Source organism: Bacillus rossius, chromosome 17 (assembly GCF_032445375.1).
Source record: "Bacillus rossius redtenbacheri isolate Brsri chromosome 17, Brsri_v3, whole genome shotgun sequence".
In the NCBI taxonomy this organism is placed as follows: Eukaryota; Metazoa; Arthropoda; class Insecta; order Phasmatodea; family Bacillidae; genus Bacillus; species Bacillus rossius.
Genome location: NC_086344.1, coordinates 33,188,163 through 33,204,914, shown reverse-complemented (window position 1 = coordinate 33,204,914; position 16,752 = coordinate 33,188,163). Strand labels below are relative to the sequence as shown.

The 16,752-nt window shown below is 34.1% G+C and overlaps 1 protein-coding gene across 2 annotated transcripts in view; it reads right to left on the bottom strand.

The window, feature by feature from the left end:
- Window positions 1-2,642, bottom strand: part of LOC134540839 (prothoracicostatic peptide) — a 163,411-nt gene extending 160,769 nt beyond the window's left edge. For both annotated transcript variants that reach the window (XM_063383821.1, XM_063383822.1), the window contains exon 1: window positions 2,525-2,642. The gene's annotated coding sequence lies outside the window, so the exon portion shown is untranslated. The remainder of the gene's footprint in view (window positions 1-2,524) is intronic.
- Between the last annotated feature and the right edge of the window lie 14,110 nt (window positions 2,643-16,752).

Genomic DNA, 16,752 nt, shown 5'->3' with positions numbered 1-16,752 from the left:
AGAAAAAGCCTGCAATAAAAAATTAAAAATTATTGAAAAATGAATTAGTTAAATAAATGTACTAGTACACGAAATATTTTAAGCAAAATAACTTAAGATATTAAAGTCTTAATTTTTGTTCTATGTGACAACCATATAAGAACAAGTAGTTTAATATAACGAAGATTTCAGGATTTTCCGGTATTTGCCCAATAAACTATCTAGAATTTTTAAGGATGAAACGCTTCGAAGTAATAGAGTGAATTCAGACGTTTCGCATTGCATTGCGGCACATATCTTCAGGCGTGAGACATCTACTACTCAAACCTGACGATGCCTGCTGCGATGCAGAACGAAACTTTGACGCGGCTCAACTTGGAAAGCCTTTATAGTTGAAGTAATTCAATATTTTAAAGTGTTTTTATGTTTGTCCCGAAGGTCGAACTACGCGCTTTCACTAAGTACATATTCACACTTGTGGTTGACATGGGAGACCTTACGCTCTTGCTCTATAACTTCTGGAAATCTCGCGTCAGCAACAGCTGAGTTTTAAATGCGAATTTCCATTGCCACACATAGTGCTTCATTTAAAATTTTTGCGTTTTTCTACATGGCGTAAAGAAATAAAATTTGAATTAAAATTCTGTTTGTATAAATATTAAACACCAATTCAGGAAAACTCATCTTATACAACCTTAAAAGCAGGCTTTCAATTTTTCCTTCTTTTCCTGATTTGTTAAGGTCTGTAACAATCGGATTCGTTACTCTGAATGTTTTCGCTGAAAAAAGATTAACATACGCTTTATTGTGTATCTATTTCTCGCTGTTGAATTTATATATGTATATGTATATATGTATGTAAACCGGTTATATTTCTGGCTTTGATATGGACGGTCTCATCATGGAATGGTAACAAGTCATAATGTTTTCTTTTAACAGGAAGATCATCAATTTGCTGATTGGGACATTTACTAATTAATTTATATATTATCCAAAGCTTAGTATTAGTGTAATACTGACGTCGACAAAGTTCATTAATACAAAGTTAAAAATTGCAATTACAGATTATCATAGATTATTTCCCCATTTTGAAAAAGATAAAATGAAAGTGGCCCAAAATGTGACTTCATACATTTTACCACAAGACCGTCAATGTGATCTAAAAAAAATTTCCTTCGATAGGTGTAAGTAATTTTATGAGAAATTAATGGACGTACGCTCGCTGAAAGGAAATTTAAAATATTGTAACTTTAGGCTTTGTCGCACACGCAATATAGGCTGTTTAATGTCATAATTAATATAATTTTAAAAATATTTTGCTGTAAAAGTACTCAGCTCGTGTGCATATGTTGTTTGGTCATTAATTTTTTTTCTTAATATTGTCTAAACATTATTTAATAACTACAAAAGGTCACGCAAGTGATAATACACTTCCGTAGTTAAATAATATTTAGTTACGTTTTGGGAAAAATATTTATGACCTAACAAAAAATGAAGGCAAGCTATTGGTACAAATTTACAAGAAAACCGTTCGGTTAACAATAATTACTATAAAATTAAGTAACCAACATGGTCCCAAATTATTTTACTTATATAATTTCCTGTTTTTGCACGCGATTCTAAATAGATTCATAATATAACCTTTTTTAATAGTTTATAAAAAAAATCCTACTAAGCAAGTCGTTATTTAATGTTTCTTTATGAATAATGCAACTTTTCGTGTCAGTACCAAATATACTAAAAGAATGAAATCATGCGAAATACAGATTGCGGTCAACCGTTCGTACGTAAAGAGTTTTCGTCTCAAATTTCTCTATAATCAGTACATCATTTATGAGTTAAACAAAAAAAATAGGTTTTCCCTTCAAGACGAAGACTATATACGAACGGTTAATTAAAAAAAAACTGTATGACACACGACTTCATGCTTTCAGCACATGCTATGACTAATGCAAAAATTCGCTGTTAAGTTCATGAAAAACCGTTAGATAAGTACTTGTTTAGTTTGAAAAAAAAAAGTTTTTTTGACGTGATAACGTCTTATAAATCGATGAACGCCGGGCTGCACGCACGAAAAAATTGTCACGTTCCGCCTGAACCGAGCGTGCAAGAACCTGCCAAACCAGCGCACTAGAAAAATCTTCTATAATATCAAACAGGTTAAAGGCGGGCTCTTTTAACTAATTTTTCGTGATTACATATATTTAAAAAAAATAATTTTAAATTAAATTTGCAAATAACTGTAAATAATATTTGAAAAAATTAAAAAAGTATGCAATTTTTTCATCAGTGTTTTTCTTAATGACGTTATCACGTAAAATTATCGTTCGTAAACCGACTTTACAGACATAAACCCCGTTTTTTTTTAATATATTAACAAATTAAATAGTTTTGACTCGTGTGCAAAAAAAAAAACAACACGAAATGTGCCAGAAGCGTAAATGTTTAATGTCAGCAAGCAACTTTAACTGGGGTGACGACGCGGACAGGGGAAACGTAAGGGAATAAGCGAGAGAGAGATAGAGAGATAGGATGGGTTGCCTACCTGTTGACGTGTTCAGGCGCTCGAGGTCGCGTGGCCTTATTACCGTCGCGTGTGTGTGTTTCTCGCTGCGGCCGTCACACTTCTTGCGGCGCTGCCGTCGTCGGTAGAACCAGCTCTTCCGACGCCGCTCCGTTATATAGGCGCGCCCCCTGTCGTGGCGGGCAGCTTCCCCCCTTCCCCTCCTTCCCCCACCCCTCTACATTACCCACAATCCCACACCAGCACCCCCTCCCCTCCTTCCTCTACCCCCTCCCCCTTCTCTCCGAGGGAACACCCACGCGGCGTTTCTGATCCGTGACGTAGTCTCCGGCGCCCATGCTTCTGACATTCCTAATCACGTAATTACTACATGCATCCTCCACTTAACAATGGAAATCCTCGTATCTCAGAAATAACGAAGAAGATGATAAAAAAAAACAGTTTTTAAACATATTTCCTACAAATTAAAAAAAAAAACTTTAACTTAATGAAGAATGACATTATATATATATATATATATATATATATATATTTTTTTTTTTTTTTTTTTACTTGGACAAATTTAAAACACGTGTACTTTCTACCTAGTAATGCAATAATATTGTGTGTGTGTATTTTTTTTTTTTGTGTGTGTTAAAAGGTTTTACATTATAAGCTGATATTTTAAAGGGATTATTATTTTTTTTTTTTAATAATACACGTATTTATCAAACATTTTAAGTCTGGTTCCCGATTAATTTATTATTTATCTGGCGGATACTTCGTAAAACACCTGTTGCATCATCAAATTCATAATTTTTTTATACAACCTTAGCATCTATAATATTACCTTGATTTGGTTTTTTAGATTGAAAAAGAACAATTTGTTTGCAGGATGAAATCATTTAATACTTTTGATGCTTTTTTTTTTCAACTTTCAGAAAACTATTACGTCCAAAAAAAATTCTGTTTATTTACATAAGTAACTATCAATATAAAAAATTTCATTTTGTCTCGTCTCTTATTGGTTTGTCAGTTGTAGAACAACTTGGAAACCTAACGAATAAAATATCTTGCACAAAATTTACCCTTACACATGTAAATAAGCAACTGTTCCATCACTAACAGGATAGTATTATTTTTTAAGCACATTCACAGTTATATTGCAGCAAACAAATGGGAATTTTCAAAAAAAAAAAATATTTTCAGACCGCTCGAAAAAAAGTTATTTTAATAAATCTTACATAAAAAACGCTTTCAAATTATAAAAATAAACACGAGTGTCGTCTTAACCATGAAACTTTTCAAAAAATGGGTGACATTTTTTCTATCTCCTACAGAACAGATATAAGGCTACATTCACACGGGTCACCGAATCACAAGCGAATTTGCGTTCGTATATTTGGATGAAGCCTATGAAGACTATTCGCTCGAGACGTCACAAAAAACTCTTCTTTTTTCGTCAAGTTAAATACAAATTATATTACAAATTAAAATAATTAATTACATTTAAATGACATCAATGAAAACTCAATAATACATAATAATGATGAACAAAAATATTATAAAATAAAAACAAGTTTAATAGAATATGATTCTATACGATGTCCATATGAATTCATACATGTATAAGTAAGCAACTGCGAAATATATAATAATACAAATATTTGTGTTTTAATGAATCCCAATAAACTAACCTTTTAAATAGTTTAAAATCACAAATTACATTTTTAAAAAATATTATAAATAAATATAAATGTTTGAATTTTTCTATCAAATTTTAAAGTCCTCTGCTTGGCGTTGTACAGATAAAACAAATACTTTTATTATAGATTTAATCCTTTGTCTGGCCCATCTAAGATTCCTTCGCAAATAAATGAATTTAACTTTTTAACGAATGTTTTATATATTTTTAAATAATGTATTTCAACCATATGTTAGTTTTTAATCATCTTTATGTCATAATTGTCATTGCATGTGTAGCCTATTACTTGTCATTTTGTACTGAAGTGTAAGTTTATGTTTTTTTTCTTAACACAGTGCATATCTGTTAAAATTTGAAAATACTTTTTGGCTGGCATTTTAACAACTAAATAAATAAATTAAAGGTTACCTACTTAATAGCGTATAACGAAATCATCATTTCTCACGTGCTCGAATCTCACTGATTCCGCAACTCATTCGTCAATTTTTAACGGCTTTAAAACTTTTTTTTTTCATTTTCAAAACGTAGACTGTAAAAAATTTTTTCTCTATAGTAAATTAAATCAATATTTTTAAATCAACCTTTATATAAATAAATCTAACTTAAAAAGAAAATATTGAGGACACACACATTTTTCATTACAATTTTTCTTTGATAAATAAAGTATATTTTAACATAAATAATTCTTTGAGGACACAAATTTTTTTACATTCAATATTAAATTTCCAAATGATATCTACCTTCTCAAGTAAGAAAGATGCAATTTTTTATGACTGCGTAAGCTTTTCTTCGCTACTAAAAATATGTTCCTAAGTGAATTTTTTTTTTTTTTTAGTTATTCATACAATTTTTCGCAAGATATTATTTGTAGTAACTTGAACAATCACACGACTCAGCTGAACTAGTTTAAAATGAACATGTTCTTGATAGTTGTGTTTGAAAAAAAAATTACTACGTTGAGAAGAATGTGCGAGTCAAGTTACACAGGAATCGTCTGTTTACAGCTCGAATCGATCACAACATTAAGGTTTTGGAATGATGGGGTCTTTGACTGCGTGATTTAAGCTATTATACCACACAATACAAGCATATACGTATGTTTTATTTATCTGTTAAATTTACCTGCTGCTGTTAATAGTTTGATGACTTTAAGGGAGGTTAGGCCCCGCAATTTTTTTTCATCCTTTTTTTTTTTGATGTGACAACGTCTAATAAATCGATGAACGCCGGCTGCACGCACGAAAAAGTGTCCCGTTACGCACATTGCCCCGTTACGCTGTGTCCCGTTACACTCATTGTACGCTTGCGCCGCATATATCTCTCTTCCACTCGATTAAAACAACCATCGATTTGACTTTTTCGAGGCACATTAAACTTGAAACACTCCCATTCGTTTCCTACTTTTCCTATCATCGTCCTATCCTTAACAGAATAACACAGATTGGAAGAAGTTAAATAGCAAACATGTATAAAAGTTATAGTTAAAATAATATCTTCGTTAAAGTAATAAACATATTTGAATTAATGAGTGCAAATAAAAGTAAATTTATCAATTAAATTGTAGATTTAATTTCACTCCTTCTTTGTATCCATACAAAATAGTGATAATTCAATAAAAATGATTCAATTTTATTCATAAAAGTATGCAATCATTTCATCAATGTTTTGTAATGATGTTGTGACGTTACACTATTGTCCGTAAACCGACTTTACAGACAACCAATTTTTTCCCCCTGTAATTATAAATTTGAACTATTTATCTCAATTTTGGGCATGTCAAGGCATAAATCGTATCTCCCGGACTTTCTGCACCTAGTTGTAACCACGTATTTTTAACAGGTTCAAGTCTGTAAGCGCCACGAGGAAACAAATTATCACTTCACGCGGACTAAAACTATCATGATGATCACACTAGTTCACAAGTGTTTACTTTAACAAGTGCCATGTCGAGCGAAAAAAAAATAGCACTGAAGCTTTATTGCAAGCAGTATAAAAAAATATTTGTAATCTCAAGACGGCAGGGCTCATCCCTTTTAAACAAAACCAATCAAAATCAAGCGTGAAAAATGTTTTCGCTACATGCAGGACGTGTTTAGTTTGAATCACTACATAGTATAAAACAAAGTCGCTTCCTGCTGTCTGTCTGTCTGTCACTATGTATGCTTAGATATTTAAAACTACGCAATGGATTTTGATGTGGTTGTATTTAATAGATAGAGTGATTCAAGAGGAAGGTTTATATGTATAATACATGCATAATATAGTAGAGAAAGACTGATAATTTTAGAGGTTTATAATGTTATGTCGTAAATAAACACATTTTTTTTTTTGCGCTTACATTGCAAACGCTGGCTGAACCCTACGAGATAGATCAAGATAATGTGCTACAGTATTGTACACCTTAAAAAGGTCTAAAAAAATCCGCGATGGTATATGTCTATCTCTTAGTGATAACCCACAATAACCAATTGTTATCCTTTACTTTTTACGAGAAATAATGGCTTATTTACGAAGCGATTTTAAGCTGCAGCGGATAAACTTCTAAACCTCTTAACTTATCGCCATGGTTAAGCAGAGAATCATAGGTCATAGACATACAAACAGCAATTGCTATACATTTGCGCTTTTAACTCGCGGACAATACTGTATATCACCCTGTGTTCAGTCCGGGCAACGCCGGGTACTGCAGCTAGTGAGAAAATAACACCTTGTCAGAAAACGTTCGTGTTGCATGATACCAGTTGCTGGGTTAAACGTGTTGCACTGAAGTTGTTCAAATTTTCGTGTGACCGTGGCCCAGGAAAATATTTTTTTTTTTTTGTTACGGTATAAAGCTATTCGGGTATAGAACAACCTTACACCACCGAAGATAGCCTCGCGTTTTGCCGACGCGATATGTCGTCACTCCCGCAGCTGTGCACACAGATAACTGGCTCGACGATCCATTCAGCGCAAGACGTGAGTGTCTTCTGCGCCTACCACAAACATCACTGTAAAAAAATTGGTTGTCTGAAAATTCGGTTTACGGACGATAGTTTAACGTGACAACGTCATAACAAAACATTGATGAAATGATTGCATACTTTTATGAATAAAATTGAATCATTTTTATTTTAAAAAATAATATAATACATACTTGAAATTATACTAGTAATCAGATTTTTAAAATGCAAGAATAATTAACCTTTATTGCCGAAATTGTTGTTGTAATAAGCCGTGAAAACAACATTAACTTTTCACTTCACTTTATAAACAGTCGACGAAACAGTTCACGTGTAGATGACTTGTAATTAATTTTAAAAACTGGCGTTTAGCTATAAAGTTTAAATATAATTATGAACAAGTTTTCATATAAATAAACTGTAATCAAATATCTAGCATCAATTATATGAATCAACATAATTTTTTAGTCAATTGTAACATAACCTATTATTACTGTACTCGCCGACAGCGTAACGGAACACAGCGTAACGGAACAATGAGCGTAACGGGACACAGCGTAACGGAACAATGTGCGTAACGGGACACTTAATTTGTGCGTGCAGCCGGCGTTCATCGATTTATTAGACGTTGTCACGTCAAAAAGATAAGAATTCGCTGAGAGCTGATAAGTAGTATGGTTTCATGAATTAGTTTTTTTAATCTGTATATTTAAAATAGTTAAAATTACTTAAAGGCGTATTTTCAGAGTAATTTTTAGGCATGAAAAAACCGGCACAGATTCTTGAAACACCTCAAGGGACTTGCATTGCACTTCTATCTTCACTTCTTCGCCGTATAACGATACGGCCACCGCTCAAATTTCACACAGTTGTCCTATGCACGACGAGAAGACAGCGCGCAAATTCCAGAGCCTTGCGCTTAGAGGCGATACCGCGCTCGAAGCACCAGCGAGCGTCGCACTTATCATCCCGTCTCACTGACACAGATACACCCCGGGTCCCTTAAATATCGACCGAGCGAAGCGAGGTCTCCGTAACAGGTAGAGCGATCATTTTTTTTGTAAGTGTGTTTTTACGTGACTTTGCCCGACTATATCTTTCGAGCCGCTGATTCGATTTTCCTCAAATTTGGTATATAGCTATGCATGGGCAATGGAAGAATTAAGTTTGTATGCGAACAAATACCGGTCGAAGGTTTTTTGACGTGACAACGTCCAATAAATCGATTAACGCCGGCTGCACGCACGAAAAAGTGTCCTGTTACGCACATTGTCCCGTTACGCTCATTGTACGCTTGCGCCGCATCTATCTCTTTTCCACTCGATTGGAACAACCATCGATTTGACCTTTTCGAGGCACATTAAACTTGAAACACTCCCATTCGTTTCCTACTTTTCCTGTCATCGTCCTATCCTTAACAGAATAACACAGATTGGAAGAAGTTAAATAGCAAACATGTATGAAAGTTATAGTTAAAATAATCTTTTCGTTAAAGTAATAAACATATTTGAATTAATGAGTGGAAATAAAAGTAAATTTATCAATTAAATTGTAGATTTCATTTCACTCCTTCTTTGTATCCATTCAAAATTGTGACAATTCAATAAAAATGATTCAATTTTATTCATAAAGTATGCAATCATTTCATCAATGTTTTGTTATGACGTTGTCACGTTAAACTATCGTCCGTAAACCGACTTTACAGACAACCAATTTTTTTATATATACAGTATTTAATAAATACTCACGTAGCCTTAAAAATCAACCTATTACTTTTATCTCCAGCTCGCAGTTGATATAGGGCAGTGTCCGTGGAGTTTATGGTCACGCATGCCTGAAAGTGAGGTAAAGAAAATTACAATCAATTAAAGTTGACCGAGTTATATCTACTATTGTGAATTTTTTTTATTTGTAGAACTATCTACGTTTCGCATTGATTTTTCTGTACGTTAGTTATTATATGTGGGTTTAAAATTTTCAGTGTCACTAAATACGGAACCTCAGAGTGTCTCGCTTCGGGGCGAGCTACCAGTTAGTCAATAATCGAGTTTAGAAATAGCTAGAGTAGTATATAAATTTATGTCTGACTTCTGGATTCAGAGTTTGGATTTGATTCCGCCATTTTAGATTGTGAAGTCACGGCGGCCTTATTGGATGATCTTGGCCTTTTACCTTGACATTCAACATTTGAAAAACTGACCCAAAAATTCGCCAAACTGACTTAAAATTTTCTGTTTTCAGTAAAAAACATTACCACTAAAATATGTAACATTAAAAATTTTCTCTTTTACAAGGGAAAATCTCCGTTCTGTCTCCTAAAAATATTTACAACAGTCTTGACAAATCCTAAAATAGGATTGAATTTTCCATTTGCCAGCCTTCAGTTAGCCTTGGCCTTTTTGATATCTTGGCCGCCATATTGTATTATAAGGTCACTTCCATCAACTTAGATTCTGCGATTTTCAATTGTGAAATTACATCTGTCATTATGTTTCCTAGAACTCCTTCGTCTTTAATTAAGACTTCACGTCCACCATATTGAAAATCCGTAGACATTATAAACAAATTGAAGAAATTTAAAAAAATATAAATAATTAGAAAAAAATATTTTATCACAATTTTAGTAAAATTTTAATTAAAACCGCACTTAAGACATGGACTTTGGAGTCGTTTCATACCCCGTGAGGGAAAATAAAATGGCCACGGCTTCTTCCTCCATGGAGGCTACTGGCAGACTGACTCCCCCCTCCTCCGCAAATATCAAGGAATTGTTATATTACGCCAACTAGTATAACGTCATGGCAGCTGTATTGGATTCCGTCCTCTTTATTTTCGTCTGCTAGTGTTTGTTGCCCCCATATTGCTTTATATTTTACCCGCTAGGGTGCAGCACTGCAAATCAACATACTGTCGTAGGATCCGCCATCTTGTCGACCATATTATCTGCCATATTGAACATTTCTGTCCTCGGTTTGATTTCTTGTCGATGGGAAAAAAAAATTATTTAGGATTACAAACATTTATTTAAATAAAACCTCTTTAATTTATGTTTCACCTTTAAAGTCAAGGTTTCAAGTACAAAAAAAATCAAAACATTTGCGAATATAATTTATTATGAAAAATCGACTAAGTATATTACACGAACATTTGCAAAAAATAGCAATATAATAAGCATTAAGTTCTGCATTGGCTTGAACTGACTGATTCTCAGCTCCGATTAGTTTACTGAAGACAGAGACCAGCCAGATCCTTTACTGACATTGTTTGTTTTTTATTCCCAACAGAAATTATCGATACTGTGTTTAACAGACAATTTCACTTCCTCGGAATTGTAAATGGGAGTATTAATAGTCTCTAAAGTGCATATCTTCACTTGGTCCTTGGAACTAATGCGGTTTGCCGTGTACGCAGTCCAACCATAAGCTATGTTTTAAAGATACGTGCGTTGCTACTTCATCAATAAGCTCATTACGTTCTGCTTGATATCGTCTAGAAGAGTATAAATATTTTTGACTAACGAAAATTATTTTTAAAAATAATAGTGCGTGGAATCCCTCCGCGCGGAAGAAGTGAAACTTCGTAATGTGGAAATGAAAATAGGAAGGGGTAGAAATTGATTTTTATTATTGAAATCATATTGTATCAAATCAAACTAAAATAAATCATGAAATCATTCAATGATAAAAGCTGTTCATTTAATCAAGCGGACGGGTTCACCCCAAGGAGAAAATTGAAGCGGCGAGACCTCGTGGACATAGAGAAATGACACATACTCACTATTTATGTGTCTATGAAACACGCATTCACTCTTGCTCTGTCTCTTTCCATTCCCCCTTCCCAGGAGCGTGAAACGTTTAACGCAACCTTGTTGGAAGTCGCATTAGAAGTTTCACTTCAATAATTGTAGTCTACAATCATTCCACGAAATGCAGATTTCGCCAAGGGGAACCCATTAAACATTTACCTGTAATGCAACGAGCACAGTCTTAAGTTTAAGATTCATGGCCAGACGGCATCACAGTGAGTTGGTGCGCATCTGTTTTGTTTGATTGTACACCTACAAGTCTCCAACCTAAACCGAGGAGCCGAAATTTTCGCAGGTAGTTCCACAGTAGGCAAACGAACTCTCTACCTTAATAGTTTTCCGCATGTCGTCTCAAAATATTAATACGAGTAAACCAATCGTGACTCTTATCACAGCGAAATTTCGTACGAGACGGATTCTTATCGCTTTTTTTTGTAATAATAATTACGCATTTTAAAAAATGGTGGCTTTGACGTCATAGTTAAAAATGGCAGAATCCAAAATGGCGGACGTACCGTCAAAATACATTATGTGTACTTGACGTCATTATTCAATATGACAGTCATGACAATATCCATATGGTCAAGTTCTTGACCTCAGAGGCTTCTGTTTTTGCCATTTTAAAGAATTGAAGCCTTATCTGGGATTTTTAGTTCTTCTGAAGGCAAAAAACCCGCTCGAGAAGTACAGAGTTTTGAATTTTCGAATATTTTTTCAAATGGGAAATTTTCTCTCGAAAATAGGAATTTTCAAATTTTCAGGGTTTTTTTTTTTTTTTAGTTTTGGTGAAGTTTAATTCTGTTAACTGTAAATTTTGAGTCATTATGTTTTATTTTTGGTCAATTTTGATGGTATTACAAGATGGCCGCCGTGACGTCACAATTCTATGTGGCGGACATTGGCCATCCATGTATCCGGCTCCAGTAGCCGGACCGACATTTATATACTACTTGGGTCATTCACAGCAATGAAAAAAAAAAAAAAAGGAGAATCTATTTTTGAAGAAGTTCGTGTTTTTTTTTTAAATTCATTTCTACAGTTTCTCTCTTTGCAGAAGCTATCAATTGTGGACGTTGAAATCGCGGTGATCCCAAGAACTTTCAAACGGAATCGCGACGTCTTGCGCCGGAATAAATTAAACGTTAAAATCATCCGCGTGATTAGAGTTCGGTCACGTTCCGTTTCCAACGGTGGTTTACCAGACAGTTAACCGCGCGCATTCATTACCTAGATTTGTGACTCGCCGGGCCAAGTTTGGATCGCGCGGCTCTGGGCGGTGGTTGTGGTAATTGCGAAGAAGTACACCGTCAAACAAATAAAAAAAATTTTGAGCGAGTCTTTTTGTACTCGCCAGAGATGTGCAACATCTAACCTCGGTCACGAGCAAAATTCATTTGCTATCATGTTGCAAGCGTGATTTTTTTTCTTTTCCTTTCTTCGAGGAGAACCCGCATGACCGAGAACTCTCATATTGGAAGCCAGTTGTTCGTGTGTAATTGTAAATTATTCATGTAAAATTACTGTAAAAAAGTTTTTAATTACGAGTGCAGTTGTTTTGCAAACTAGCTATGGATACGTTCTTTCGGATGGTTCTTGCAATGAAGAATTTCGTACTGGAAATTAATTTAAATATATATATATATATACATATATATAAATAAAAGATTTTTGAAGAAAAACTTGCTCTGTTACAAATATTTAGCCTATCCATCGTAAAAAAGCCAGTTGTTACTTGAAATTGTGGTTATGTGTTCCACTGAGTCAACCTGATGTGATTTCATTAATGGAACTGATGTCGCATGGAATGGAAAGAGTGCTACCATCTGTGGCATCTGTGTTAGCAATTTAATGTATTTTTAAAAAGATTGGCAGTATTTTAATGAATATATTTTTTTTTCTTTTTCGAAAATTGTGTCCACAGCCGGGGGTTAGTATTTTTTTTTAATAAGTCTTTTTCACATTTAGGAACCGTTCCATGAAATAGTTTTAAAAATTCCCTCTGCCAACAGAATGATTCTATAGTCGACGTAGCTGCTCCAGCAACGAATTCTAGCGGCGGGAGCGGTAACTACGCGTGATTCTCGTCCAGCGATGTACTTGAAAAAAAATTTTGTGTGTACATTTTTTACGCTTGGCATTATGATAAATAGGGACACTAGTATTTCGCGATTTCTTTTAATGTCAAGGTATTTCACAAAACATTGCAGCTTTTTCTAAGAGTCATGGCAAATTGTGAGGGTGCAGCAGTACGGTGACCACATTCTCATTGGCCCTGTCAAGAGCGGGACGACACCTCTCACCGACCTCAGCCAATAACCACAGGAGAAAAGCTACAGTATTTTGTGAAATACCTTGAAACGAAATGTATTCGCGAAATACAGGTGTCTCTAATGATAAAGAATACTCTACGTTCAATTTTGGTGTCTTGGTTTTGCGTTCTCACAAAAAGAGTATTTGCAACCCGAGACCACATTTAATTTGCACGTTACCTATGTACCAAGAGACTTGCTCACTCGCTCGAAACAAGAAATTCATTTTCCCATTGTCAGCCATTCTAAATTTGCATCGCATCGCATCGCCCGTCACAGGAAGGGCCGACAACACTATGATGCATCGCGGAAGATTTCTCAATAAATGCAGATTTTGCAATCTTTATGCATGGAACTGTGAAGCATTGTGAATAAATCATGAAAAACCTTCCCGAATCTTGCGAGAATTTTGCCAAGTGATGGATATGAGACAAGTACACTTTCCTTGCGTTATCTACTTGTACATGTTCGTTTGTCAGTGCAAGTATCCCCCCCCCCTTTTTTTTTTTTCAAAGAGTTGCGATTTTTATTTTAATGATAAATTATATTAATCAAAGGCAATGGAAATTACTGCGTTCCTGAGATATTAAATAAGACATTTATAAATCCTAAAATAAAATCTGTGTGTATTTGCGTGTGGGTGTGTGTATTTACAAAAGTATCAAAATAAGACGTTGTTAGAGATTGTGGAAAGGAAAAAAGGGAAAAAAGGGGGGAGTGAGAGAAATTTTGGCAGAAACCACACTGTAAACCAATTATTTTGGACTGACCAAAGTTCGCCTGGACGAAACCATGTCCGTATTACTTTGATTGAAAAGTAGTCAGATTTAGTGGCTAATAAGTATGGGCATGTATTTTTTTTCGCGAAAACGTTTAAAGACTAGCTGAGAGTTAAAACTCTGTTGGTTTACTAACCAGTTGCTAACCAGAGTGAACTCATTTCGAATCATACACCCAATCTAATAACTAATATCGCTATGGTCTAGTCATAGAGCTAAGCGCCGATAAAACCCTAACTGCTTAGTGTGCCTTTTTATGTGAAGCGAGTGAAAATATTTTTTATGTAAGGAAAGTTTACATACAAGTAGGATACGAACAAAATATGCAGTAGTACAAGAATGCTTGAACGTTGCTTAAAATTAATTAAACAATTATGAGGAAAACCAAATACCGGTGGTTTTTTGATTGTTTTATTATTAAGCAGGACTATAAGCGATTTAAAAAATCATTTTTGAGAAAATATGTTTTTCTCGGAGTCCTACTATTAAAAAAATATGAATTTAACTCTATTATTTAATGTAATCATATGGAAATATATAAATTTTATTATCTTACAACGACCACATTGCTTACTGTTGGTCTTAGAAATAATTATGCTTTGTATACGTATAATTAATACGCAGTGCATTTCACTTTGGTTTTATTTTATACTATCTAAATCCCGGCATGCGTTGCCATAACTCTTTAATATTTTTGAAATTTTTTTGCAGTAGATATACATACACAAATCATCTTTCTCTATCTCTTTATATCTTTATATATGTCCCTCTGTAAATATCACTATATATAAATTTCTCTATAGGTCCCTATATGTATATATCTCTCTGTGTAACTGTTTATCTCCCTAAATCTGTATATCTCCCTCTGTATATCTCTCTTTACCTCTATATCTCTTTCTCTCTGTGTCTACATTTTCCTATCTATATCTTTGCATTTACAAAACAGAAGACGAACACACAAACATTCTTATATATATATACCTATCTATACTTTTATCTGTCTACTTACCTGTCACAGGTGTGACACATGTATAAAAAAACACGCACGTATTCGAATGTAACGTTGTGTAAAAATTTCAAAGCAATCGCGGAAGAACTTTTGGAGAGTTAATATTTTGAACGTTATAACATATACACTTACATGTAGATTTTATAAAATGGAATCTTCCCAGTTTTTTTTTTTTCATCTCCGTGGGGGTGAAATTTCTGAATGACGAACAGAACACAATGTTCTGCAGGGGGCTTGAGATAGGTCACGATTCGAAGAGCGTGTGGCCTAGACAAATATACGTTCCGTCTGGACAGCATGGGTTTTCTATTTTTTTTCTTTTCCCCCCTGAAGCTCCGAGAGCAGAGAGCACACGACTCTAATGGACACGCCGTGTCCACTCGTCGGCCTCTGGCTTCCCGGCGCTTCAAAACGCTTCCCGGCGCTTCAAAACGTTTCACGAGTTAAGCCCCCTGACGGTCCTTGTTCGCACCCTGAAGTGTTTGTAGTCTCCTCTAGCAAAGCCCTCCGCTTGGAAAATAACACCTCTGCGACTCTCACCTTCAGTCCTTAACACGGGGCTTCAGTTAAAGGTCGTAGTATATCAAATTAATTAGGTTATAAATTTTTAAACTAATATATTAATTATAATAAATATATTATACTTATATTATATGTATTTACATATTATGTAATATTTGTAAAAAAAATTGTTTTATAAATGGTTACCACAGCACTGAAATATTAAACAAAATTGGTCTTCGAGTTCCTTCATTCAATCATAGAATAATGCGACCTTTTCGAACGTATCACATAAAAAATGAGCTATCAAAACGGTGTACTGATAATATTGTAATGATATTTTGAAAGATTAAGACCCTTTCAAAAGGGCAAAAATCTCAATAAAAGACATTTTGAATTCTTAATTTTCTTGCAGTTAAGATCATTTCTGATGTAAATAATGTATTATTGTTATTTCATTAATTAATTAAAAATTGACAAATTTAGTTATTATATTTTATAAGTGTCTTTTGTCATGTGTTTATGTTTGTGTTGTCCCATTTTATTGTTGTGTTATTATTGTGTTTTGTGTATGTTATTGTTATTGTTTTGTAATATTTGTTAAGTGCCCACCTGTTGAAGGCTCTGACTGTTGGTAGACACTCAAATAATTATAATAAATAAATATTATGTATTTATATTATATATTGTATTAATATATATTTTTATAATAAATATATTAATAATAAAAATATTAATTAAAGTATACATTTAATTTTTTAATGTACGGTGAGAGTGATTTCGTGAACGCGACGGAAGGCACGTAACGGAAATGTGTAACAGCCACCATCTGTGGGGGATGGCGTGAAAAGTTCACGAATCCAGAGGGGTGACTTTTATAGCATTTAATGTTTAATTCAATTTTTTAACAAAAAAAGGGCAGTGATTTAGTAAAATTCCTTTTCGAAAGCCAGGTCCTTTGCCGGGGTTTTAGTAATTTTTTTTTCCAAGTAATTTCCGCTCTTATCGGGGGCCGTTTTCGTTATATGTAGTTTAAAAATTTCGGTCTGCAAATGGAGTGATTCTTCAGTCGTACGTAGTTGCTTCGACAGCGAAATGTAGCGGAAAGTGCGGAAACTTAACTGCAATCCACATCCAGAAATTTGCGAATATTTATCACGATCGGCATAATTTTAAATAATTCCAGTTTAAATTTTGTGTTCGAGTTTCGTATTGTTACG